Source organism: Aythya marila (assembly GCF_965140915.1).
Source record: "Aythya marila genome assembly, chromosome: 2".
In the NCBI taxonomy this organism is placed as follows: Eukaryota; Metazoa; Chordata; class Aves; order Anseriformes; family Anatidae; genus Aythya; species Aythya marila.
Window position 1 is genome coordinate 55,447,352 of NC_139043.1, and position 27,481 is coordinate 55,474,832.

Genomic DNA, 27,481 nt, shown 5'->3' on the forward strand with positions numbered 1-27,481 from the left:
CTCATATTCAGCCAGAACCTCCTATGCTTCAATTGTGCCCATTACTTCTCATCCTGTCGCTGGGCACAACTGTAAAGAGACAGGCTCCAAAACATGGAGATGGCAAATTCCCCATGCTCTCCTGCTGAGGAGCTATGCATGTGCTCCTGTGCCTTCCCCTGCCAGTGGAGAGATATTATAAGTCAGACATTTTGCACATGGTGGCTGTCAGCTAGCTTGCAAGCTGGTAGCTGGGCTTCATGAGCAGACCACAGGCTAGTTGAAACAGATGCCACTCCCTAGACCTGAATTTCCTCACTTCTAAAATACCAGCTAACACACAGCACACGTCCTAACAACCAAAGAATCAGCGGGCCACTTGCAGCTGGTTCATTTCTAGCAGGACCTGTTGCGGTAGCTGAAGTCACTCAGTCCAGTACAACAATGTGGAAACAAAACTGGCACTCATCCAGCTGTATCAAAGAGAATATTAGCACACCAAAACCTCACTGCAGTATCCCATGTAAAATTTACATTGCAGTGAAAAATTCAGCTTAATTTCCTCCATGGTAGCATAGAGTACATGAAAAAGGAACATGGCAGCATCATGTTTGCACTGTACCAAAGAGTATTTCTACAGAGCCCTTGAGATTCTTCAAATTCCCCTTCACCAGGTTTCTATTCCCTGAGTTGGCAGGGAGGGGTGTTAAAGTCTGGCCCTTGAAGTCAATGGAAAAACTCATACTGAGTTGAGCAAAGCAACACAATACTCCAGGGAGAGAGACTAAGAACCAGCCCCAGGCTGCTCAAAAGCATCCTTTTCAGATAGGAATAATGTTCAGGGTTTGAAGAATGGGGTTTCTAGAAAAAAGATGATGTATATAAATCGCAAGATTGTGTCATAAAAAAAGAAAGGAAAACAGAGCTGAGACAGGAGATGGTTCTCCTGAGAAAGGTGTGAGGAAAAAAAGTGCAACAGTTTTATCCTAAGAGATGGGGGAAGAGCTGGAAGTGAAGCACATCTGGGTTTGAGTTTTACTACAAAAAAAAAAAAAGTTGTTAGAAAATGCATTACAAACCTTTTGGTCTGTGTTCAGCTCTAACCAAATGAAGATCAATTACATGCTCCAGGCAATGAGGTCTGGGCTGCTGACTGGGCATTCTAAAAGCTCCATATGTGACTGTGCTATTTCTATGAGTACTAAGGGTTTTGCATAAGAGCTATGTACAAGGAGTTTCAAGTGATAAACTAGAGTATTTCAAGCCAAGCTTTTTGAGGGATTTACATAATAAATGTGAAGTGGGGAAAGGTTGCTGAAAGATGGACAAATCCTGAGCACACTTAAAACAACTGCTTGATTTTCACACAAAATTAAATTGTACCTTTTCTGTTGTGGCAACCAACTCAGAATGATAAATATGCAACATTTAAGTCCTCACCTAGCATCAGGACACAAAAGGAAGTCACATAATCTGATGATTACTAGCATTAGCTCCTTATATGATCCACAGTACAAGAACTTATTTGTTCTAACCCTCCCATTTTCCCTTTCCGTTCTCATTTGAGAACAGCTTCCTCTCTCTGCTAGTGCTTATCCAGCCTGTATCAATTTTTCATCCATGTTTCACAAACTGTCAGTGAGCAGTGGCTGTTAACTGTGACAAAGTGGAAACATGCTCGGGACTCATCTAGAGACTAGCTTAGATTCATTAACATCATTATATTCCATGTGAGTCTTTCACGCAGCCCTCCTTTAAGAAAGTTGCCTGACTGAACAATTAAACATCATCTTCAAAAATTTTATACTAAGTAAGAAAACTCATACATATACACAGATTTTCCATATTTAATAGTCACATTGTCTGAAAGTTGGTATAACTCAGACAGGATTCATACCTGACCACAATATTTGCTCTCTTATTTCAATAAAATATTCCTGGTATATGCAGTGAATGGTTATAATTTTGAGTAATCCTTATAATCTAAGGAACCATTAGGAAATCATAAACACTGAAACTGATGTCAGTAACAGTTTATTTACAGAGACTGTGGAACTTCATACAGCAGTGTTAATAGCCTCCCATTTACAATCCTGAATGACAAGAGTAAAAATTCATAAATATGATTGCACTACTTTAGGAGCTTCAGCACCATTCTTCTCTATACTTTGTGAATAAATAGGATACTAGTAAATAGGATACTAGATCCTGAAAGAATTAAAGAAGTAACAACAATCAAAAACCTAACGAGGCACCTTACTAAAGACCTGCATTTTTGTTTAAAACATTTCACAAATGACAGTTGTGTAAGTCACCCAGTGTAAATTTACAATCGGCTCACATCACATTAGCGCTAAAACAAGATGGATTGAGTTCTGTAAATGTGAACATGCTCCTCCATGCATGTCCCATGGGGCTCTGCACACAGATATTCTGATGTTAGGCCATTATACTTTGCCTCCTTGTGTATTTGAGCCTGCTGTAAACCCATCCCTGGAGGGTGTAATGATTATATAATGAAATATGTCTTTGTTGTCATGACTAAAATTAAATTTTCTCCCTATAACAAAGGGGAGAGCAAAAAAGATGACAGTCATATTATTTAAAGGGAAATGTACAATGCAACCACTTTCCATTGATCTAATTTTCAGCAAACAATGTTGTATAAATTAATATTGTAGCATATAGTATACTATTAGCAATTGGCAATATTAATATTATTGCTTTCAGGTCTAACACAGCTATCTGCTGCTGGCACCTCACCCACAAGCATTTCTGTAATAAAAGACTTCTAAAAATACCATTTATCAGCCTTTTTAAACTTTATCTGTTTTCAATCATTCGCTCCTTTAACCATATAACCTGCTGATTTGAGATGAAGGCCATGATAAACAGAGACAATTCAGGCAAACCTATTCTAACACAGATGCACTATAGCATACAAATACTTAACACTGAATATTCACATGATCACTACCTACACAGATTAATCACCATTTAGATGTACGTAACTACTACACAGTATATATACTTAAACAACTCACAGCTGCTGCCACATCCTGTGTGCTATCATTCACTGAATGTATGCTTAACATCAATTACTTGTTATTTATATTTTGTTATTTCTTTAATGGCAAAAAGATTCTGGAGTTTAATCCTGTTATTGCTTTTGATTTCAGGGCTTATTTTCAACAGCTGTGCCAGAAACATACCACATTGTGATGAAAATAATATTATTTCTCAGATGAAAATTATGTGCTACTACTGAAAAAGCTCTTTTCTACCTAGGTGAAAAGATGAAAAGAAAATCTATTTTTAAGCATGCTGGTGACACAAGGCAGTAAAGTTGAAATTTATTATTCCATGAATCTACAGGAAAACAAGCAAAAATATATTGTATGGAGGAAAAAATGTGCAAAAGTCAAAAATGTGTAAGTAGCATATAGCAATACTATTCAGTGTTGTGAGGCTACCTGTTTTTTAAACCTTTTTTGTCCTTACTACAGTACCTTGAGATGCAGAGTTGTTGCTCCCGCCTTGCCATTATTATGAGACAAACAGTTTGGTTCAGATTATCACTGAAGTTTACCCGGTTAGCATGCACATGATGACAGAATCCACTTACAGGAGCAGACACATGGCAAATATAGTTTTTGCCTACAGTCTCCCTCCCCTTTCTACTTTCTATGTCTACCAGTGAAAGATTTATAGAGTTGCTCAAAGTGCCATAGCAACTCTAATAAAACAAGCTATAGCAGTGCTGAAGGGGGGCAGCTCTGTTTAATTCTAGCATTTATTTTTTATACATTTCTAGCATCAATTAGAAAGACTGCAGAAAAAATAACAGCCTGATTTAGCAGGAAACAAATAAACAAACAAAACAAAACAAAACAAAATCTAAAAAAGTTTGGTCCTACCACCCTGAGCAGGTTTTTGATAAACAAACAGAAATGCTTTCTATATACCTAAAATTCCCCATGCGAGGATCCTGGAATGATTCACACACAGACAAGGCTCTGCAGCACAAAGAAATATGATCCAGGACAGCACTGTGCCATACCATTACAGCCACTTTATATGGGGAAAGATGGCCTTGGACTGTGTTACACTGACCCTGGAAAGAGGGAGGGAAGAGAGGTACAGCCATGATGGAAGAGAGATGCACCCTCATTGCAACCTTACAAAAACTGTTTTTAGTCCTGAATGTCTCTTCTATACTAGCTGATCAGTACTCTTTTTTTTTTTTTTTTCTTTCTTTTTAGAGGACTCTGAAATGCAGATCAATACAGTTATAAAAAATTCTAAATCTTGCACAGTGTTCAATACACACAGAGAGGATCCACATATCTATTCATGGTGAATTACCTTCCATTAGGAAGGAAATGTAACAGAACTTGAAGTACTTGAAGTTCATAGACACGTACAACGATGTACCTAACAAATAACCTGTTATGAATTCCCTTAGAATTTTCTAGTGATACTCTTCACAGCAGAAAGAGGGCATACCTAAGCATACTTCTAGCATGGCAAAGCTCATTAAGCTCAGTAAACGTTATAGCCATCTACTTCTTTCTTATTTGACAATGGGAAAACTCTGCCCAATGTACCCCATAGTGGGGCAGGGACGAGAAAAACACGATATACTGGATTTGATTGTGGCAGAAGGTGCCTTTTAAACAAGAGTCTCAGCAGCCCAACTAAAGATCCCTCAGCCCAAGGACTATTTCTTCCACATTTTAAAGAAGACACCATTTGAGTTTTGCTTAGAAAATGGTGAAAAAAAAAAACACAGCCATTTGGATTTAGGACAACAACCTATTTATGCTGAGAAATACAACAAAATAACAATGCTGGAAATAGAGTAACCATATCAATAGCAGAAGAAGCACAGCTTTGACATAGAGTGGTATTTCTGGCTGAACTACCAGAATGCTTTCCTATTTCGCTTAAGATTAAGCATCCACTCAGCAGACAGACAGAGGTAATCCATTATAAATCTCTATAACCCTTCAGCTAGCTCTACTAAAATGAGCCTAAATTATCTCTATGTAATATTATAATAGACTGCACAGGTGAATTGTTGATTCAATTAAATGAACCACTAATTGTTTTTGGGTCAACCTTAGCAATAGATTTTTCTAAAGCGCCATGTATTCTCTTGTCCTCTATACTCAGAAAGATATCTTGTTACATTACCCACTGCAGAAAGAGCAGCCCAGTAGGCATCTTAAGCATCTCTGTGTTACTGCATCAGGCTCCACATAATGGAGTGCAGTTTAAACTCCACTGAAAGGAAGCTATTGATTTCAAGAAGTCACAGTGTACTGAGATTACTAAATCGTTTTCTCTTATTTGCAGTATTTGATGACTAAATGGAGTGGTTTAATGCAACATCGAACCCTGGCACATGCTGATACTTGAGAACTGTCATGGTGAGACAGAGAGAGAGAGAGAGAGAGAGAATAAATACATTGGCTTGAATCACATATAGCATGCAATTAAGGGAGAACCTATCTGGGACATCATATATCCACAAGACTGAAATCACAGGGTGAAAAAGTCCACATCAGGAACAACTACTGTACACCCAGCAAGGTGGATAACACCAGACAAAGGGAAAACTATGTTCTGATACATCACCAAGCTCTTCTATTGAATGTCCTCCAGTGTGAAGCTCAAGCACCTGTTTGCTTACTGGCTGTTTTATTTTCTCTGTCTTAAGATCAGTGATATCTATAAAAAAAAAGCATACTGATGCCACTTAACTGTGGATACCTTGTGTGGTATCAGATATGCTAAACACCTACAGTATGAAGCAAAGACTGCTCTAAAGACTTACCCTCAGAATTCCTTTGGTTTTAATTTCAATCTCTCAGTTAAAATTCAGTAATTGATACAAACCAAGTATAAAGCAGCAGGAACCTTATTTTTGTCCATAACTTGAAAGAGAGCTCTCTGCACTCTGAAAGGGCATGCTGCTCTCTGCATGTACATACCAAGCAGGGTAAGATGCTTTGTTACAGAGAACTTGTTACAGGGGTGCTGGGGACAGCAAAAGGGTTAGCGACCCCTGAGAACAGGGTCTTGAGCTTCACAGGACACAATTGCAAATGGCTACCACCTGCTCGTTAGCAAATTTTAAATCCCACATAGCAGACATGCTTTTTCAGTCCATTGGTCTGCAGCAACCCAGTGGTACCCAGATGCCTACCCACAGGAACGCTCCTTCCTTCACGCTAATATGTTCAGGCTGCCCAGGAGCCTGCAGGGATGCACTAAACACCACGAGGGGCTGCAGCATAACCTCCAGCCCCTGTGAGGCTCAGACTGCTGTTCTGTCACCCCCTCTTCTGGCACATATCACACCTGGACCCCTGATCAGATCCCTCAGTCAGATCCCTTCAGACAAGTGTACCCCTGACTGCTTTGCAGACCTGACAGGTACTGCCTGCAGTGGCTCTGTTGTTTGATGTGGTTCTTCCTTGGTTATATTAACTTTTTTTTTTCTTTACAATTTTATTTATGTTACTTATTGTAATGTTTCAGGTTTCATTTTGTAAGAAATTATAGCTTGTATGGAACAATTTTGTTTATACAATTTATGTCTAAACTGACAAATTCACTGATCATGCATTGAATATGGAGAAGATATTATTTGTGATGTATGAAGCACTCTGCCAGAAACTACTGTGCCAGCCAATAGTGTTGTGCAGTAAGCATATAGTGCTTTCACTTGCTGTCTGACACTTAATAAATGGTCTTATCCAAGGTGCATGCAAGAGAAAAATTGCTTATGAAAATTGCAACAGCTCAGAGCAAGTTTCAGTTGCAATAGCAGCTTCACTGATGTTGGCGAAACAAAGGCCATTTCCTTATAAAATGGTACTTTCAGCACACACTGGAAATGACTGAACCAGGTGAAAAAACACATAACATGAGAGAGGCAAAATAGGCCTGGAAGCTGTGCCGCCCGATGGCTCTGGAGCAGTTCCAAAACAGAGTTGTGGGCAGAAGAATTACGGCTTTAAGGTCACTGCATAGTGGAGATGGTAAATCACTGATCTGAAACATACACCAATCAAAGTTCCATTATTACAGAAATAATTAAGACTACTGCTGGACTGCAGTTCTTCAGTGAAAGAAAAAAAAAAGGTACTGTAAAGAGGGCTATGAAACGAAGTCATTATTTGTCAGAACAGTTTCACAGTCAGTAATAAAGAGTTTTTAAGAACATGTTGGATTTTTTGTCTGCTATTCTGCACCTGTGGTATAGTTACTGAATGTTTCAAGATTGTATATTGTATGTATGGTTTCCTGGAATTTTCCATTTTAAAATTCCTTATGGAGCCGATAATGGTTATATGCACTACCTTTTGATGAAAAATGAATTAAACAAACAAAACAAACAACAACTAAGGCCAACACAGAATGCCAGTCTTTCAAGGGAACAAATGGTACTGATTTGCTGTATAATCTTAAGACAGTCACTTCAGATATTCACCTCAAACTCTCCCTTACTCTCTTAGAAGGACTTAAGAGAATTTTCCCTAATATCTAATTGGGATGGCAGTTCTTTAGATACTTCAAATGTTTTGAGATCTCAGTAAAGAAGGTATGGGTATTGGTTTTAAATTTGAAAATAAAATGAAATGTCTTTTTAAAAAATACAAAACAAAACAACAAAAAACAAACACCACAAACTTCTTATGACTTTGGAAATATTACTGATGGAGGCATAATTTGTACAGTGCATTTCCATTCATAAAACAGAAACTGGAAGTATGCAAAATCAAGGCAAAAGAGAAGAAATTGCATGTTTCTGGAGATCCTTTTGATGTCAAAGAATGATACCTTCAAATGTTTCCATTCAACAGAGACCTCTTGAGTTCAGGTAGCGTCAGAAACTCAGTGGGAGGTAATAGTCCTCCTGTGTCCCACTGTGACAGTGGGACCAAAACCCACAGGCGTTGTAGGCGAAGAGGGACTTCTCCATGCATTACCCTTTATAACCAATGGTGTATATAGTCATTACATATTTTTGTGTAGCATTTTATTTCTCCTCTAGATGACTAATTTTTCTCCTTCTGTATGAGAGGTAAAAAGCTCAGCTTGTTCTTTGGAGTGGGAATCCCATATGTATGGAAAGCTAAAAATAAAAAAATAATTAAAAAAAAATAGACGATAGCCTGTACTGACAGAACAGGATGCTAATATTGAGCAGTAATGCTGTACTTCAGCCTGCAATAGTACTTCAGCTGCAAACCCTCCTGAGGGCTACTAGAAATCTTTTGACTGACAAGCAAAGTGCTCAATATAAAGCTTAACCCAAGCTGCAGAAACCAGCAGTTCCAAGGTAAAACTGCATAAGTATCTCACAATTAGCTTCAAGAACAATATTTTTTTCTCTACCCTGTACTCTATCCTCTTCATGTGATGCAGGAGTAATGGGATCATGAGTGGAGGGCAGCAGAAAGATAGCAACCAGGTTGTTTTATCCTCAACAAGGAATTTCATTTTGATCTACTTTTCTCTGCAGACAGGCTCTAAATAGCAAGAGAGTAAGTGGATGATGGGGGAAGAAGAAATTACATTGCTAAAATGTCATAAAAAACCCACAGTATGACTGATAAAGTAACTGAGGAAATTTTATCATCAGAGATATTAATATCAAAACCCAGAAGTTTTTATCACAGAAAAATGATTCTCAGGATTGGTTGGTACAAAGGATTTCAGCAGAATTTATAAATCCATTATACTTTAAGTCAATGATATCTAATTTAGACAGAATCTTTCATAAGCATTAAAGAAGAATGTAAAACCAATACATAAAGGTAGCATTACTATGTAAAAGAAATACCCAATTTAGTGTATATGTTTTGTTTAAATACGTTTTTATGTCTTATTGAGGCTAACTGTATCGTAAGTCAGCAAATGCCTTTGAGGCCAGGAAATAAGCAAATAAATAAATAATCAAACAATAGTCTTGCAGTGTGGAGTCAAATGTGATGTGTCTTGGCCCAACTCCAGTGAATATAGTTATGTTGTGTATTTGTTAAAAGTGTATTAAAATACTGTAACTTCAGTCTGTTTATTATTTGGTAGTTTTAACTGGTACACATCTATGACTTTTTGCAAATGCACTCAGACCAAGCTTTGTATTCCATACAACCAGCTTCAAATATCTTAATAAAATTGCAATGTCATCAGAGTGGGTAGGCTGAAATTCCCGCTCTTGCCTCCCACCTCTCTCCTCTCTTTCTTATCTTAATATCTCACTTTTGTAGAGGGAGGAAGAGCAAGAATAACCATCTGAAGAAGATTCATTTATGAATCTAAAACTGGAATATGTTTTTTTCAATAAAAAACATTTGTATTCTTATACCATGTATGCTTCATATTAAAAAGAAAAACAAACAAACAAACAAAAAATTTAAGAGTACAGAAGGTTTATCTGAAAAACAAGGACCTGCAATCTGTTTGTCATGAAATGACATTAGTAAGGACATTAGTATCACCAAAAGAAAACTTCATCAGTCCCACACATTTTTTTCTTATTTATTTAATAGAAATCTGTGACTATTACATTTACAATATCGTGTTTCAATGCAATGTAGGATATAAATAAAAACTTCTGGAGAACTGACATTTTTCAGGAGATATTCATCATGGACAAGCAATGATCTGTCCATGCAGTGGAAATCTGTTTCAGTTATCAAAGCATTAAATGGCAAGAAAATGAAAAGCAGGATGCCAGCAAGGAAATAAATACTGTAACTTAGTAGGTCTTTTTTTTTTTTCTTACAACATTTTGATTCCCTGTTTATTTCCTCATTTTGAATCAATTTTTTCTTGGATTAAAGCATCCACTTTTTGTATAGACAGTAACAATCTATATGTACTACTGAAAGACACCATCTATTTTAACAATTGAAAAAATATGCTAGGACAGTGCAGGAAAGAAATGAAATTGATTCTTTTTAACAGCAATTTCTCTTATCTATTTTTTTCAGTATTGTATGCTTCACAACTTGAAGCTGAGTAATTTATATTTGAACAGTCTATTATGTCTCGAAGTCAGAGATGGGGTTGATCTAAGAAATACTGAAGGCTTTTGCTTCTTTTCTTTGTTACATGCATGCATACATATGTGAATACTCTTGTATTTCCTCTGCTGGAACACACTTCTGTGCAATAAATAAACATCTGAAAACTGCTGCTATTCAGTGACAATGTCAAATTATCATGTCAAATTATCATAAAAATGTAACAGCTACATTAGATCAGATCAATGAGTTACCTAGTTCATTGTTCTTTCTTCAAATAAAGTGACTGATAGTAGATGATTCAAAAGTAGTATAACAACATGGAACATGGAAAATGATCCTCCCTGGGTATACTTTTTCAGATTCTTACAAACATTTCTGAGATGAAGGTCGCATCTTGCCTTTTATATTTAGCTTCTGGCAGAACTGTCTTCCATGAATGTGTCCAATGCTTGTGGAAGCCATTAATTTTTCTGGCCTCCACAACATCCCATGCCAGTTACTTACACTGCTGTATTATTTACTCTGTGACAAATGATCTCTTTCAGCTAATTTTAAGGTTGCAGCCTGCTGAATTAATAGTATTTGCCAACTTCTTGTGTTCTGCAAAGCACTGCAGACCTCCACCATTACAGGTTGCTCCTGTATAGTAATTTGGGTAGACCGAAAGGTTAGGTGAGTTCTCAGACTGGCTGAAGAGAAGCCTACTTCACTTCGGGTGTCTGGGCAGAAGCCCCTCCCCACCTCTAGGCAGTGGAAGCCACAGGTCCATAAAGAATGAAATGTAAAAGCATTATACCATGATCTGGGAACTAAAAACTCTCCCCAGGTTCTACAAATACACTGGAGATGAAAGAAATAGGTGTGGCTTGATACTGTTGGGAAAAAAAGCTCAACAAATTCCTTTCTATGAGAACCAGTAAAGAAGCATACTTCCTTTTCCACTCCTGTCAATCTCAGGTATAACATGTACAGCTTAAGCAGACCCTTACTGCTTTTCAGATCAGATGCAGAATATTACATCAGGCATCCTCAGTGTGCCTATCTTTGCAGTTCCTACGATTTGCTCATCCACAGCCTTACTCGGGAGTTAATGACAATAGGTGGCATAGGCATTTTGACAAAAAAGACACAGAGCTGGGTGTGTGGAAGGATGATGGAAGAACAGGAGCAGACAACATGCAAACACTAACTCTGTGACAACCTTTGCATCTCATTAGATGGCGTAAACTGAACGTTTCCAGCTGGCCTAAAGCAAACTGTGCACTACCAACATTTTTTATTATTTCATGCAGGCACAGACGTAATTCAGGAATAGTGTTGGAGGGCACAATGCCATTTGCAGTATAATGGCTTTGTTAACAAGCTGCAGCAAGTGCCCCCACCCAAATACTGAAACCGAGCTTTGGATGTTTTCAATCTCAACCTAAGGAATTCTTTGGAGGAAAAGGGAAACCTTTGATTAAACTGCAATAAAAATAAATATATATATATATATAAAAGATTAGAATTCTAGCATCAGAATTATAGCAGCATATATGCTTGCTCTACTACAGAGATGCATTAAAACAACACATTAAGTTAGTTCAACATGCTATACTGACAACAAATCCTGTAATTTGCGTTTTCCTAAACCTTGCATTAGATTAGGCTTCAAACATTCAGCTTCACATCAGCAGGACATGTCCAACTTGACTGCTTATTAACTTGCTTCTTTGCAACCGGCTGGTATAAAAATAAACAAAAACTTACAGGTGGGTCGAAGCATCAGCCTCAGAAGACGATCTCAAGCAGATTCGCCTTTCTTCCCTTTGAGATGCATCCCAGCCCGCCCGATTAAACCGAACCCCACGCGCAGATAAAGAACATACAAGAAGTAAGGGAAAAAAAAAAAAAAAAAAAAAAAAAAAAAAAAAAAAAGGAAAAAAAATAACACCAGGCTGGAATCTCGCAGCTTTGTTCCAGCAGAAGACCCATGCACTTCGCAGCGCCGCTCCCCTGACCCAGCGGGCCCCGACGAGGGGACCCCGCTCCCCTGCCCACCTCGTCCCGCCCCGTCCTGTCCTGTCCTGTCCCGTCCCGTCCCGAAGATCCCACTCCGGGTCCCGCGGGCAGCCTGCCTGCAGGGCAGCGGCAGGTGCGGAGCGGGCAGAAAACGCGGCGCGGCGCCGTGGAGAAGGAAATACCCGGACTGGATTCCGCCGGGGAGCGGGAGCGGGCGGGGGGGGTGGGGGGCGGGGAGGCTGGCCTTCCAGCCCCGGCTGCGGCCCCGCCTGACGGGCTGGGGCTCCTGAGAGCCCCTCTGCTCAGTAAAATCATACATTAAAATATAGGTTTAAAACACATGAAAATCACACAGATTGCTTATTAGTTTCTTGGGCAGTCTGAAGCCCACAGGGAGTTTCAGCCCTAAAGGAACATTAAAGCTTTGGAATCATCTTTGTAGAACATGCATCTCAACACCAACAGTTGGGGCTGATAAGCAGACGTTCTCAAGGAAAATGTAACCTTTGATAGCTGAAGGTTATTCAGGTGTTTGTTGAGTTTTGAGGGGTACAGTTCAAATACTTTTAATTTATAGTCATAAAATTGTAGAATGGTTTGGGTTGGAACGGCCCTTAATGATCATCCAGTTCCAACCCCCCTGCCATGGGCAGGGACACCTCCCACCAGACCAGGTTACCCAAAGCCCCATCCAGCCTGGCCTTGAACACCTCCAGGGATGGGGCACTCACAGCTTCTCTGGGCAACCTGTGCCAGTGCTTTTTCACCCCCTGAATAAAGAGTTTATTCCAAAAAGCTCATGTAAATCCACCCTCTTTTAGCTTAAAGCCATCCCCCCTTGCCCTTTCACTACACTCCCTGACAGAGTCCCTTTTCTGCCTTCTTGCAGGCCCCCTTTAGGTACTCTCAGCCTGTCTTTGTAGGAGAGCTGCTCCAGCTCATTGATCATCTTTGTGGCCCTCCTCTGAACTTGTTCTAGTATGCCTGTGTCCTTCTTGTCCTGGGGGCCCCAGAGCTGAACACAAAGATGTTAAACAGCACTGGACCCACTACCGACCTCTGAGGAACACCATTCATTACTGCTTTCCACATGGACACTACACCATTGACCGCAACACTTTGAGTGCAACCATCCTGCCAGTTCCTTACTCACCAAATGGTCCATCCATCAAATCCATGTCTCTCCAGATTAGAGACATCATAGAGGTATCATGGGGGACAATGTCAAATGTGTTGCACCAATCCAAACAGTTGACATCTGTTGCTCTTCCCCTATCCACCGGTGCTAAAATCCTGTTGTAGAAGGCCGCCAGATTTGTCAGGTATGATGTGCCCTTAGCGAAGCCATCTGCTTAGTGAAGTTCATCTGCTTGGTCTTCCTGATCAGGTGGCCTGTAGCATACTCCCACTACAATTTTTAATTTACTTGAGGATGAGAGAAGCCAAGTAAGAGCCTGATTAGAAGTTTTTAAGAAGTTAAAAGTTCTGATAAACCTTCATTTGCTTGCTTTGAAGATGAAAAGATGGAAACCCATGTGCCTACCCACAGGGCACTGGAAAAAGGAGAGGGGACTTTGTTCAGCAGAGGGGGACTGGAAAAATGAAGGGTTAAAACAGCCAATTACTAACATAGTCTCCATCTATTAACACAGAGATTATGACACCACCTCTTCCTTTTCTCCTCCCCTGGTGCTGAATAGGGTATCTCCTTGCTCACTCTTCCTACTGCACCACTGCTTTCCTTCCCTCAACCCTGCTCCATTGCTTGTGCTGACAGAAAGAGTGCTTTTTGTGCTGGAGAGAAGGCCACAAAGGCAGACTGCACCATACCAGAGGACAGATGCAATCTGGGTTTTGGCATAAGCCCTGAAGAGCCCACAATAAAGTAGGCTACATATCACAGGGGTGATTGGACTTGGCCATTGATATCTGCCCCTCACCTTACTGCCACTTTCACTGTGTGGTGGCAACAGTGTGGATATAGACCCTGCATGGCTTTGGGGAAAGGAGGCTGCCAGCACTGACTCAGACCAAAAGTACCACTGCAGCCAACAAAATTCACTGGCCAAGGGACAGATCATTTTATGGGCCTGCTTGGCTTTTCTTCCAGTGAGAAGGAGCCAGAAGTGAGCAAGTAAAGCCAACGAATTTAGTACTTTACCAGAATTGTGCTTGGACCTAATTGCCATAATGGGAATAATTGATGTTGGAGGTATCAGGATGGAAGAAACATTGGACAGGCTCTCAGATCTCAAGGCCTACCAGCTGTTGCTCTACAAGTTAAGCAGGTGTTAATGGTACTGATCAGCAGGACCTGATCTAAGACCTTCACTCACATAGCATGGAACCACAGTTAGGGCATATCAGTTCAACTCATAGTTTCAGTCTCCTGTCACCATCCTGGAGGTTTCTGTAATGTACAGAAGGGCAAAACTTCCCATAGTCCCCACTGAATCATCCAGCCATTACTGCTATAGAAACAGACGTTACTACTATCTCTGCAATAATTTAGACAATATTTTTAGATGAATTCCAGAAGAAAAGCAGTAGTAGTAGCTCTCTGTTTTTGTAGGGCAAATCCTGTTTTACTCAGAAAATTGTTTACATATTCTTAGACTTTCTTCTATCATATATATATACATACTCAAAGAGGAGATCACTCAGTGGAAGCACAGTTTAGAGCGTGAATTGCAAGTACTTTATTTTGTATTGCAAGTGCTTGCACTTCTGTATATGTTTCCTCTTTATTTTGATCTGTTCCCCTCCCCTCTTGTGCTTTATCAGTAGGAACATATCTTGAGTGTTTACCATAGTATTTCATTAACTAGCAGACACTTTCCTCACTAAATCACCATAAAATAAGCATATATTTAAAATTCTGTGATGGTGACCTATTGACTAGAAACTCAGCATGGCTCATCTTTTCTGAGAGAAAATAGCAGCAACAGTAAATACTTGACTGAAGGGTGCTTTCCTGTTTGGATTTATTAAACAAGAATGTAAACCAGAGGACTTTGCTGAACAAAACTGACAGGTTTTTAGATTTGAACAAAATAGCCGTGTATTTCTGAGTAGGCTGCAATCTGAGACATGTAAACCAACTGTCATCATAATTTTACTGAGTTCTATTACCTTTGGTTGTTCTGAAAGAAGTCAGGTTTGATTTAATAAAAATGAGTACTGTTCTGCACAGGCACACCGTGTCCTGTTCCGTTTGAGTACTTGAAACCCTCCCCCCGCCTCATGCATCCTTACACTCACAGTGAGTTTTCTCAGTCTCCACAAGCAATGCATGATCATGCTCATTTTAATAATAATAATAATAAATCAGTGAAATGGAAATCTTTAACAGGCAAATGGATATTTTTAATATTTCTAGCAGAGACAATAAGCAATTTATGCAAGCAGTTGTTCAAACACAGGTAGTGAAGGCACTCAGAGTTAAACAGAAATATAAAAGGTTTCTCTGGTGATGTGCAATTTAGAGATACTCAGACTAAATTTAAATGAGTTGGCAGGTTAGCCAACTAGAAGCAAGTTAGCTGCAGAGGAACAGAGCTCTGTGCAGGGTATTTATTCCACCTCTTGAAAATTTAAAATAATATTTTAGTAGAAAAAGACCCTGCAAGAATCAACTTCTAACTGCTTATATTCATAAACTCTGAATCTGAGATATAAATAAAGGGTATATAAACATCTCACAATTACATTCTTGAGAGATGATTTGCTTGACAAGAATGTTAATTTCTGGCTACAGGGTGCTGTCAACAGTTTCGGATACAAGGTAGGGAATGAGCACTCTTTGAATATACATCATTGGTGGGTTTCTGTTTGACAATAACTCAAACCAGCATAATTTTAAATATGGATGTCCCAGCATATATGCTAATAAGGTCTAGAAAAAGAGGAAAAGGGGATGACAGGTATACATGTCGTGTGTAAAAAGAAAAAAGAAAAAACAAAAAAACCTCATTCTCATTTCCTAGAGACTTCAGTTGGGATACTTATGCTGGGTTCCCATTCAGCCAGTAGCAAAACATCATTAGATTTCTGAAGACTACTTAAGACTACTTTTTTTTTTTTTTTTTTCCCTAAAAAAATTACTGACTGCAACACAAGGTAATTAGTTTGGACTTCATAATGATGGATAAAGATGACTTAATAACTGGACTGGAAAATGGTGGTTGCTTAGGGACCAGCAATCATAACCTGATTACATTCAATATGTGATGTATGTGCTTTAAAAAGCATAATTATCCAAAGCTGAGGCAAAAAAACAGCAGAGACAGAAGAGACAGGAAAAAAAAGTGGATGAAAGTGGATATTGAAGAGTAACTTTAATGTCAAATAGCAAGGTTCCACAGCTTTAAGTCTTTGTGCTAATATCATAGGAGAATGTGAATGTTTCTTTTAACTAGAGGAAAACTCCAAACAAAATCTGAAACATATAACTTTATTTGGATATATTCCTTACAATATATCTCTTAGAGAAGAATATATCTTCTCTAAGAACTCCTGGATGTTAATTGAAGAGATTACTGTCCCTACAGTGTTTGATATACCTTTAAGTACTAGAGAAATTACAGAAGACCAGAAGATTCTTTAACTTTGTTAAAAAAAAAAAAAAGTAAAAAACTAAAGGGGATGTGATAATTAACCTGATACCACTTTTCCAAGTAGTGGAAGAGGTGATGTAGAATTCTATATTAACAAACAGACAAACAAAATATTCAAATAAATGAATAAATAATAACATTTAAATAAATTTCAGATTTGAGACTCTGAATACAATTTTGGTAAAGCTAAATAACTGCAGAGATTCAATACATTTTTGAAAGGGCTATGTGCCTTGATAGCATGTTGGATTTATAAAATTAGAGTCTATCAATTAAGCACATGTTCAGTGGAAAAAACATTGTAGATCATAAGCTTGTGTGAGGTTTGGCAGAGATTAGTATCTTGTTATTCAGAAAACTCATGAATAACTCAGAATGTAAAATCTGTTCCCGTTTGAGTTTGTGGGCAACACAAATTTTTCTGAGAACTGGAAAATCCTACAAAGCACCTTGGGTTGCTTTGTAAGATGAGCCCAATCACAGAAAATGCATTTTCAGCATAGTTGAGTACAGAGTTGTACATGGGTTCAAATAAGGCTACAATGTAGCCTTATTAGCCTTATACAGAGTGGAGCAGGAGGGCTATTTTTTCCAATGCAATTTCTAACCTAATTGGTGCAAACTCTTGATGTGATGCTCTAGCAAAAATCGGATGATACAATCATTGGATATGAAAGCAGGAAAGGAAAAATATTAAGTCATTTCACCTATCTGATTAAAAAAAAAAAAAAGTGTTTTAATTCTAAGAAGGTACAAAGAGCTAAGGAGCTCTTACACTAAGCCAAAAAAAGGTGTAACAAGACTCAGTGTCTAAGTAAGAGCCAAATATGTAATGGAAATAAACTTCAATTTTAAAGTTATATCAGACTAACTGTTGAAATGAACTACCCAAGGAGGGGATGGCTTTAAACAAAAAATGTGTGCCCTTTCTGGATGATGTATTTTATACAAACAAGGGTATGGAACCAACAGAGATGATTAAAAATTAATAAAAGACAGGCTGAAGAATATTGCCATTGTATTGGGACTGTTCTCTTAAACCAGTAACCAAATGTAGCCTACCACAGTGAAGTTACAGTCTGAGGGGGGGACTTTAGGTAGTAATCACAGGTACTACTATTGTAATTATTCTCCATCATTGTTCGGGCTGGTGAAAGGTTCTGCATTCTGATCTGGAAGACCCTGTAAATAATACCTACAGGATATGCAAATGACTGAGAAAGCACTCACCTTGCATTGAAAAAAAGGGATTGAATTTGCTCTCTTAGTAAATCATTCTCTTAAAAAATCCATCCTAAGAGCATAGTCTGGGGGGCAACTTCTGCTTTAATCAGCCCTTTTCTTTTTATTTTATTTTATTTTATTTTATTTTATTTTATTTTATTTTATTTTATTTTATTTTATTTTATTTTATTTTATTTTATTTTATTTTATTTTATTTTATTTTATTTTATTTTATTTTATTTTATTTTATTTTATTTTTTCCACATAGAGAGTTGAGACTAATTCTACTGAAGTGAATGAATCAATTATTTTAAAAGGTCCAGACCTTGGATTAGGTTATTATTTTCTCCTTCTTGCTTCATTTTGCATGGTTCTGTTAAGTAGTGCTTCAGCACAAGAGTTACAATTTTGTGATGCTGTCTAGCGAGGTACCTTCCCACTTCCTCTGAAGCCTATATTTAAACTGATGGGTGCTCTAATTGAAGGGATTGGAATTATTTTTGGGAGTCACCACAAGTGCTTACTCATTTCATTAAATGCTTCTGTCGTTATTAAGTGATACCTTTTCATCACCTGATGTGTTGCCGTTCCAGAAGTACATTCAGCTTTTCCGTCAACTATTTGAATATAAACAATATAGGCTTGCTTTCAATGTAAGTTTTGGCATCTCTGGTGTACTACTGGAACATCAAGGTCTGTCTCTAGCTCATTACACCAACCTCTATTGCTCAATTGGTTGGAGTTCAAGAAAATGTTTGCAAGTTTTCTACTATTCCACAAGTCATGCATGAAGTCAGATGCCCCAAATATTTATGAAAATATGGCCAAAAGACATATTCAAAGGAGCCTCTTTCAGGAAAGGTCTGCAAACACATCCTAAGAATTTTAGACATTAACAACCTGAAAGCAAGTTCAGCTAAAGCCAAAAGACAAAGGCCCCATTGGCTTTATGGTGGTGCACAACTGAAGACACATCTCCATTTCTTCCTCTGACTTCATCCAGTACCAAACACAGTCAGTGCCATCTGTCTATTAGTGTGGGAAGTGCTTTTTCAACTTCCAAATAAGCAACTACTTTGTCACTTGACAAGCCAAGTCACTTGAACCTCACCTGTAAATGGGGATAATAATATTCACTGAACAAATTTGCTATCATTTATTAATATATATATTAAAAACAAAAACCTGGATGAAATTCAGGACTACTGTTATTACTTTTTGCTGTTATTCATAGAGAAAGTTGGAAAGCTTAAGGAGATCTGTTAAAATTGGAAACAGAAAAGCTACAGAGTGAGTGTGATTAATTCGTGTTAATACAGCAATGCAACAGTTGAGACTTAAGTCCAAGCCACTCTCTTGTGAGAAGAAAGAAGGCAGAAACATCATCCTTCACTCCACTGTGATAAATTAGTGAGTATGTATTGCCATGACTGCGAGAGGGAGTATTTCCATTCCTTCATATCAAGTGAAAAATTAAGATTGCTGTATTTTCAGTGAAGTAAATGCAAATAGTTACAGCGTATGCATAACAAGAGTTGGTATCATACTAGCTGACACACCTCTCCTTCTCTGTTAGAAGGGAAGACTATATGAAAGCTAAAAAAAAATCTTCCTCTCTTTTTAGCAGGACTGACAGCCTGCTAGACACATAATTAGGGAGGCCTTAGGGAGACAACACATGTTGTCTGCCATGAAAATAAAAATAATTCACTGAAATAAAAGCAGTTCTAGGGCAACTCTGTTCCATTTGAGCTTTCAAGCTACTTAAGGAGTAAAATTATTCTTAGTTTCCCTACAAAACACACTGCCACAGAACTTAATTAATTCTTGTCTGCAAAGATCATGAATTGCAGACCTAAAATCAAGTTATAGACCAAGATATTTTACTTAAATTACACCTCTAGCCAATGCCCTTTCAAATATGTTGTTAGTTGTTCACAGTGAGTTGTGTACCCATACAGATCTTCCAGACTTCACATTTCAGTTTAGGAAATAAATATGATTTCCCTGGCATGCTAATTTCCTGGCACCACATAAAATGTCCAAAATTCTCATTACTTTATAAACAAAGTAAACCAGTTACAGATCACCATGGCTTTTCTGTATGGCTTTAAAATTTTCTGGTTCATTATTAGACTATTAGCCATTACAATACAGATACAACTTTCTTTTATTATATAAAAATACAAGACCTTAGTTTGAGCTCTTCATGCACTTATCAGAACTCTAAAACTGAATTGCTGTCATGGCCAATGTGTAATTTATGATATAATCAGCTATAATTGAAAATAATTATTAATATAGACAAATATAACAAATTCTTCAGGAGGTTTGGGGCATCTTTTACCCTCCTTTTTACAGTTTTGTCAGCAATCTTTAACAGTATACCAAGAATACCCAGTGCAGATCAAATTGAGAAGGAAATTTAATCTTAATTACTGGCATATGATGACCCAAAGTGAACTTCTAGAAGTCTGCTGTAACAATAGAAAGTCAGTATTTCTTTGCCTTTTATAAAGCAACAAGATTTGCTGTTCTGCAAATCACCAAATTTAGGACAATCAGTATCCTTGTTTATTCATTTTGTCTTCACAGACACTGTTTTTCTCTCATATGGGTTATGATGATGTCAGAGAACAGATTTTTCAAGAGATAAAAGGAAAACAGTGGTCATTATCTATTATAGGAAACAGACTTACGCAATACTCATTATAAACATACACTTCCAAAGTTCTATTTGCTTGACATCAACATTGAGGAGAAAAAATAAATCAGGACCCTTCTCCCCCCCTTAAAATTTTTTTTCTGCTACACTTTGCCTTTGTGCTATATCAGTGCATCAGAGGTAAATCTCTTGTTACCAGTGCTTTCAAACACAGTAGCAGAATGCTGAGTCTTGTGGACTTCTTAACTACTGGTGGAAAGACGTGTTTCATTATCCAAGGAGTGGAATCTCTTTGCAAAGGTCAGAACTGATTGGGCAATTTACGTGACTGCTACACTGTTCTATTTAAAATGGTTTTCTATATTTATCACTACCATTGCTTTGCTCCTACTGCAGGTTTTGCAGTCGTGCAACGACAGATGGTTTTATGCTATTTTAAACCATTTTTAAAAATCTGGATATTGAATCCCAAACAGGCATACCAGTTTACTGCATCATTACATGCACTGCAAACCTGTCCTGCCAGGACAGTCTCAAGCATTGTCTCCCTTCTTGCTATTTAACATATGCCGTCTCTGCAACAAGTTTACCAGGATAAAGGTTGACTGATCTTGTGGATATTTCAACAAGCCTTGAAAAGCCCCCAAACAGTATGATGAAAAGGATGATGTATTGTCCGTGCAAAACAAAGTAGTAAATTCAGGGGGACTTTGATGAGATTGTTGTATGATACATGCCCCAGCAGTGCAACAGGAAAATAGAAAAGTGAGAGGAAATTGTAGAGGGCATGAAAGAAGAAAACTGTTTTTATGCCAAATGTTGATCAGGCTGTGAACTACCTGAAAATAGCAGTGACAAAATGTCTTAGAGCAAAATACAAGAACATTTTCCAGAACTCAAAATCAAGCCTGTGATAGGTGTTTTACAGCAATGAGTGATTTCGTACAAATACAAGAAACTTTCACTATAAATATTTCAGAAAAAGTGTTATGTAGCAGATGAGGAAAATATGAAACTTCCAATAGGAGAAACAATGAGGGAGGCAACAAAACAACAATTCTGGAAGTAAAAGCATTTTTCCTATTACTTCCCAACTCTCTGGATAAAATTCATGTAACAGAAATGCCTTTTGGTGGTATACCACAGTATGAAGACTGAAGAAAATCTAATAATAATTAAGTACTTCACTTTGTTTGGAGTGACTGTAGTTTCTTGACAAAGCAGAAATGTTGCAGCTCCTTGTGTTGAAGAGATTTATTTCCTGCTGATTTGAGATTTTATTTTTTTTTTTCTTGGATGAATGCCCTTTCAATTTCTAAAACAATGTACCAAGAATAAAAAGAGATAAAGGATTAATTATGGCAAGATACCAAAGAGAAGAAACTTAGATAATTAAAGCAAGATTTTATTAAAAAAAAAAAAAAAAAAAAAAAAAAGAATATTTAAGACATGATTCTCTTCTTCAAGGAATGAATTTATTATTTCCAATCAAAAGGGTAATAATGAATAAGCTGGCAAAACATTAGATCTAAATTGGAGACCCAACTAGAAAATTAGATATTTAATTAGTGTATACAGAAATGCATGAACTGTAAAATCTCCAGAACGTAAGAATATTCAGATGAGATTTCACTGTAAGAAGAGAAAAGTTATTTGAATAGATAAAGAAGCTGCAGTCTTTAGTATGTCAAAGCATGCACACATTCTAGCAGGAGATCAGTTTCTTTTAGCAGTCTGCTTGGCATCGTTTTTTTAAATGGTTTTGTTTGGTTATGTTTTTATAAAAAATATAAAAATACCTATACAAAAATAATCTCAAGCAGAGTTTTAATATTAATTTAAGGAAGTTCTAGGCATAAAATACATATTGTAAAATAGTGGAGCAGCCAAATCTTTGCTGTCCCATGTTGCTGAATTAGTTGCAGTACAAATAAGAGAAGTAGTCCAGTGAATTAATATGAAAAGAAAGAGCTCCAAGACTTGAGGAATTAAAGAACAAATCTCCACATAAAATGTACAGAGGTTTCTGATAAGTCAGTTTGAGAACTGCAGATTTTAAGGAGAAATTGGTGACTTATATGGAGAACAGTTTATGATGTTTTACTATGTTTGGCATCATATATCTCAAGACCTCTCTGTTCAAGTATGTGATGCTATTTATGAAATACAGATCACCAACTGCCTATTAAGGTTTTCCAGTCAGTATTTGCTGCCTGTCTTCCTTATTCACCACTTTTTTTTTTTTTTTTTCCCACATGTCCATTTTTCTTTTGCATGTCAGTTGTCTCCTTCTTTCCTGTTCTTTTCCAAGTATTATCAACATTTAGTCTTTTATTCTGTTGTTACACCTACCACTTCACCTCTTTTCTTTTCTGGGTTTTTAAAATTAAATTAAATGTAAACATGAACAACAAAAAAAAACTATTTAAAATATTTTCATGTTACATTGTTCAGGTAGAATATTAGAATATAAGTTTTTCTTTGAGATTTAAACATCAGATGGTTGGTTCAGGCCTCTAGGTGATGTGAATTTGTAGGCTAAGTTGGAGAGAAGACAGTTGTTTCACACTGGGACAGTTCTTCACAGAACTGGAAAAGTTGGATTATCTGAGTACCTGCTGAAATCTTAGTGTTTTTCATCATGACCTCTATGTTGACTTTACGGAAGTACTAAATCCTCTGGAATACTACCTGTCTCCTCCATTCCCTGAAATACAGACTGTTACTGACTGAAACCATTTGAGGTAATCTGAGGACAGACTAAAGCATTAAAGATTCTTTTGTTGTTAAAAACAAACAAACAAACAAAAAAAGAATATCTCTTTCTATCCATCCTTTCTCCCACTGATAAAAATAAGCATTCTAAGTATTCTAAATATTGTGCGCTGGTAGTTTCAATAAAATAGTGAGATTTGCCACACTCACACATCTGACAGCATTGAAATGCACAAAGAAAACAGCGTGACACATCAACATGTACACCAGATGTACACCAAGGCTGAAATGTTCTAGATATACTGAATTTACTGAGCATAACATTTATCTTTACATCTGCTATCGTATCCACAACATTTTCCAATTCACTGCCTGTACAAAACAGAGTTTAATCTCACAGCTGCAGTGGTGACTTGTCCTAGATTTCTGAGTGACAAGCGATCTGCTTAGAGTTACTACTGGGCTTCTGAGTGAATGTAAGTTGGCAGAAAAGCTGGAGGAACTGTGATAGGTGAGCTGTAAAAGCAATATGCTTTCTTTTTTTTAGCATCTTACAAGCTGGTAGGTACACATCTTCAGAAAACATTTTAATGGATAGTTGTAAAAGGCTGTATTTAAGCATTCTCAGTATGAAATTCTTCAAGAGGACCTGAATACTGGCATAAATTCCCAACAAGCATTTTTAGAAAACACACAAACTTTTTTTTATACTTGGGATTTTTGTGGATGAGTCAATCTGAAAGCTAGAAGCAATTAAATGAATATTTTCTTATTGCTTTTCTCCCTGCTTCCAGTTCATTGCTAACAGAAGTTTGATTCAGGAAATAGTGTAGAGAATAAAAGCAAAGACTGGATTTAGATTGCAGGAATTTAAGCTGTAGTAAAACCACATTCATTTGTCTTAATAGCTACAAAATTTATGACAAGTTGGCACCTTTGTTTTAAAAGGCTGTTGCATAGTTAAATAGCAAAGCATCAAGGTTGGAGGTTGGAGCAGGGGACTTTCTGTCAGCTGCTCAAACTCTGAAGGTCACTTGAAAAGTAGCACTGAAGAAAATTGCATAATCTTACACTGCAGTTTTCCCTTGCATACAAAGGGGGATAACAACATGTTGTTAGCTTTGTTTATGGTAGTGATGTCCTGTGGTTGGAAGTTCAAGAGGATGGAAATATGCCAGCACAAGAATTGATGCCGTCAGTTGAAGATCTGTGAAAACAGCACAGGCTTTTGCCAAATTCTCATATGCTCAGGTGAAGCTGTTGCCATGCATTTCCCCTGGAGACCTGAATTTGTTAGTGTGCAGAAGCCAATCCATAATAATTAAGAAGGAAGTGGCAGGTATTTTTTCATTTCTTTGCCTCATGTCCAGGCAGTAGGAACAGTGAAAAAAAAAAACACAAACAAAAACACACACAAAAAATTCAAACAAACGACAACAAAAAAAACACACAAGAAAACCCAACAGCTTCTATGCATAGTTTTTAAAGTTCAGCCAGCTTTCCAGTTTCTCTGTGGTGGTGCTTTATTCTGTGCCCCGTGTTTGTGTTTTTCATGGTTCTGCTGCTCTGTTCCTCAGCCCCTTCTGTTCTTACCCCTTTCCTTTCCCTCTAGGTACTCTTGCCTGAATTCCTCGGTCACCAAGAACAGTGCATGCTACTGACCCAGTGCAGTGTATTGGCATGTAGGCCCAAACGTTCGTCACCAGATTTGTTGGTGCAGTAAAATGTGAATCTTGCTTGTAGCTGTGTGTGGAATCACAGAATCATAGGATATCCTGAGTTGGAAGGGACCTACAAGGATAATCAAGTCCAGCTCCAGGATCCACACAGGACCACCCAAAAATCAGACTGTATGTCTGAGAGCATTGTTGTCCTGGTTTCAGTTAGAACAGAATTAATTTTCTTCCTGGTAGCTGGTGGAATGCTGTGTTTTGGCTTAGGATGAGAAGAGTGCTGATAACACCCCAATGTTTTAATTGTTGCAGAGCAGTGCTTATACCAAGCCAAGGACATCTCAGCCTTTCGCTCTGTCCTGCCAACAGGCAGGCTGGGGGTGCAGTAAGAGCTGGGAGGGGACAGACCCAGGACAGGTGACCCAAACTAGCCAAAGGGGTATTCCATACCATCTGACGTCATGCTAAACAATATATAGGGGTGGCTAGCCGGGGGGAGGGGGCCGGACTGCTCGGGGTTAAGCTGGGCATCGGTCAGCGGGTGGTGAGCAATTGCATTGTGCATCACTTGTTTGTACATATTATTATTAGTAGTATTATTATCATCATTGTATTATTATTATTATTATTATTTTCCTGTCTTATTAAACTGTCTTTATCTCAACTCACGGGCTTCACTTTCCATTTCTCTCCCCCGTCCCAGAGAGGGAGGGGGGAGGGTGAGCGAACGGCTGCATGGTGTTTAGCTGCCGGCTGGGTTAAACCACGACAATTGTTCAGACTTCTAGAATTCTGTCAGGCTCAGTGCTGTGACCACTTCCCTGGGGAGCCTGTTCCAGTGCCCAGCTACCCTCTCAGTCAAGAACCTGTTCCTGATATCCAGTCTGAACCTCCCCTGTCACAGTTTCATGCCATTCCCCTGGTCACCAGACAGAAGAGATCAGCACCTGCCCCCTCACAAGAAAACTGTAAGTTGTAATATGGTTGCACCTCAGTCTCTTCTTCTCTAGTCTCAACAAATCAATTACCTTCAGCCACTGAAGCCATATGTCTTGTCCTCTAGATCCTTCACCATCATTGAGACCTCCTTTGGATGCTCTCTAATAATTTTAAGTCTTTTTTATACTGTAGTGCCCAAATCTGTACACAGGACTTGAAGTGAGGCCACACCAGCACAGAGTAGAGAGGGACAATCATTTCCCTTAACCATCTAGCAGTGCCGTGCTTGATAAAGCTCAGAATACAGTTGGTCGTTTTGGCTTCCAGGTCACAGTGTGGACTCATATTCAACTAGCCATTGACCAAAACACCCAGATCCCTTTCTATGGGGCAGGTCTCCAGCCTCTCATCCCCCAGTCTGTACGTATATCCAGGGTTGCCCCTTCTCAGGTGCAGAATCCAACACTTGCTCTTGAAACTTCATATTATTAGTGATCGCCCAGCTTTCTAAGAGAGATTCGTGAAGATCTCTCTACCCTCAATAGAGTAAATAGCTCCTCCCAATGTAGTATCATCTGTAAACTTACACAGTATACCTTCAAATCCTACATCCAAGTCATTTATGAAAACCCATCAGCTAACTGTTCATCCATTGTATTATGTATTTATCTAGCTGTATGATGTCCAGAAGGATACTGTGAGAAAGAGTATCAAAAGCTTTACTGAAATCTAAAAGGATTACATCAATGGGCTTTCCTTGGTCAACTACGTGGGTGACCTTGTCATAAAAGAAAGTTAAGTTTGTTATGACCTTTTCCTCATGAGCTAATATTGGCTGTGACCAATGACTGCATTATCCTTTAGGTGTTTTTCAATAACTCCCAGAATAATTTTCTCCATATTTTCACCAGGTACTGAAGTGAGACTGACAGGCCTGTGATTACCAAGGTCTTCTTTCTTGCCCTTCTTGAAAATCAGAATGACATTTGCTAGCTTTCAGCCAAATGGAACCTCTCCAGCTTCTCAAGCAGCAGTTAACACAGCCCTGGTGGAAGAAGGTGGTGTTCTACTTCATACTGTTCGTTTGGACATTCAGTAACTTATTTCCCTCCTTTGGGCCCAAGTTGCTGTTTACAATGTCTTAAGACATTGCTTCTGGGGAACCAGCAGTCTTTTCCTTTCCTATACTGTTATCAATGCTATCTGCACTTCTCTCTGAAACATCCCATTAGCTTCTTAAAACTATCTGCTTAGGATCTAGCTTCCCAAACTTTCTTTCTTCCTCAGACTCATTTATATAATAAAGATAATTTCAGGAAAAAACAAACAAACAAACAAAAACCATATTAAACGATTCCCACAATTGTTAAACATCTTAGTTTCTCTCAAGTTTCAAACTTGATATTCAGAACTAAGGTATCCCAGCTCTTTTATTCTTATGGAAATTACCTAAGCAATTGGCAATATGTTTTACTTTTTTTTTTTTTTTAAATTGAAAATATAGAAATATAGACATTTCTAACAATTGCCATTTGAACTCTGGAAGAAAGGAGGAAGTGCATACAATTTGCTCATGCTAAGATGCTAGATAAAGCTGCCTCGCAGAGCTCTGCCATGTTGTAT

The 27,481-nt window shown here is 38.0% G+C and overlaps 1 protein-coding gene across 1 annotated transcript in view; it reads right to left on the bottom strand.

Moving 5' to 3' along the window:
* CNTNAP2 (contactin associated protein 2) overlaps positions 1-27,481 on the bottom strand; it is a gene marked incomplete at both ends in the record, with an annotated part of 1,134,939 nt that overhangs the window by 21,814 nt on the left and 1,085,644 nt on the right. The gene's annotated exons all lie outside the window — the stretch shown is intronic.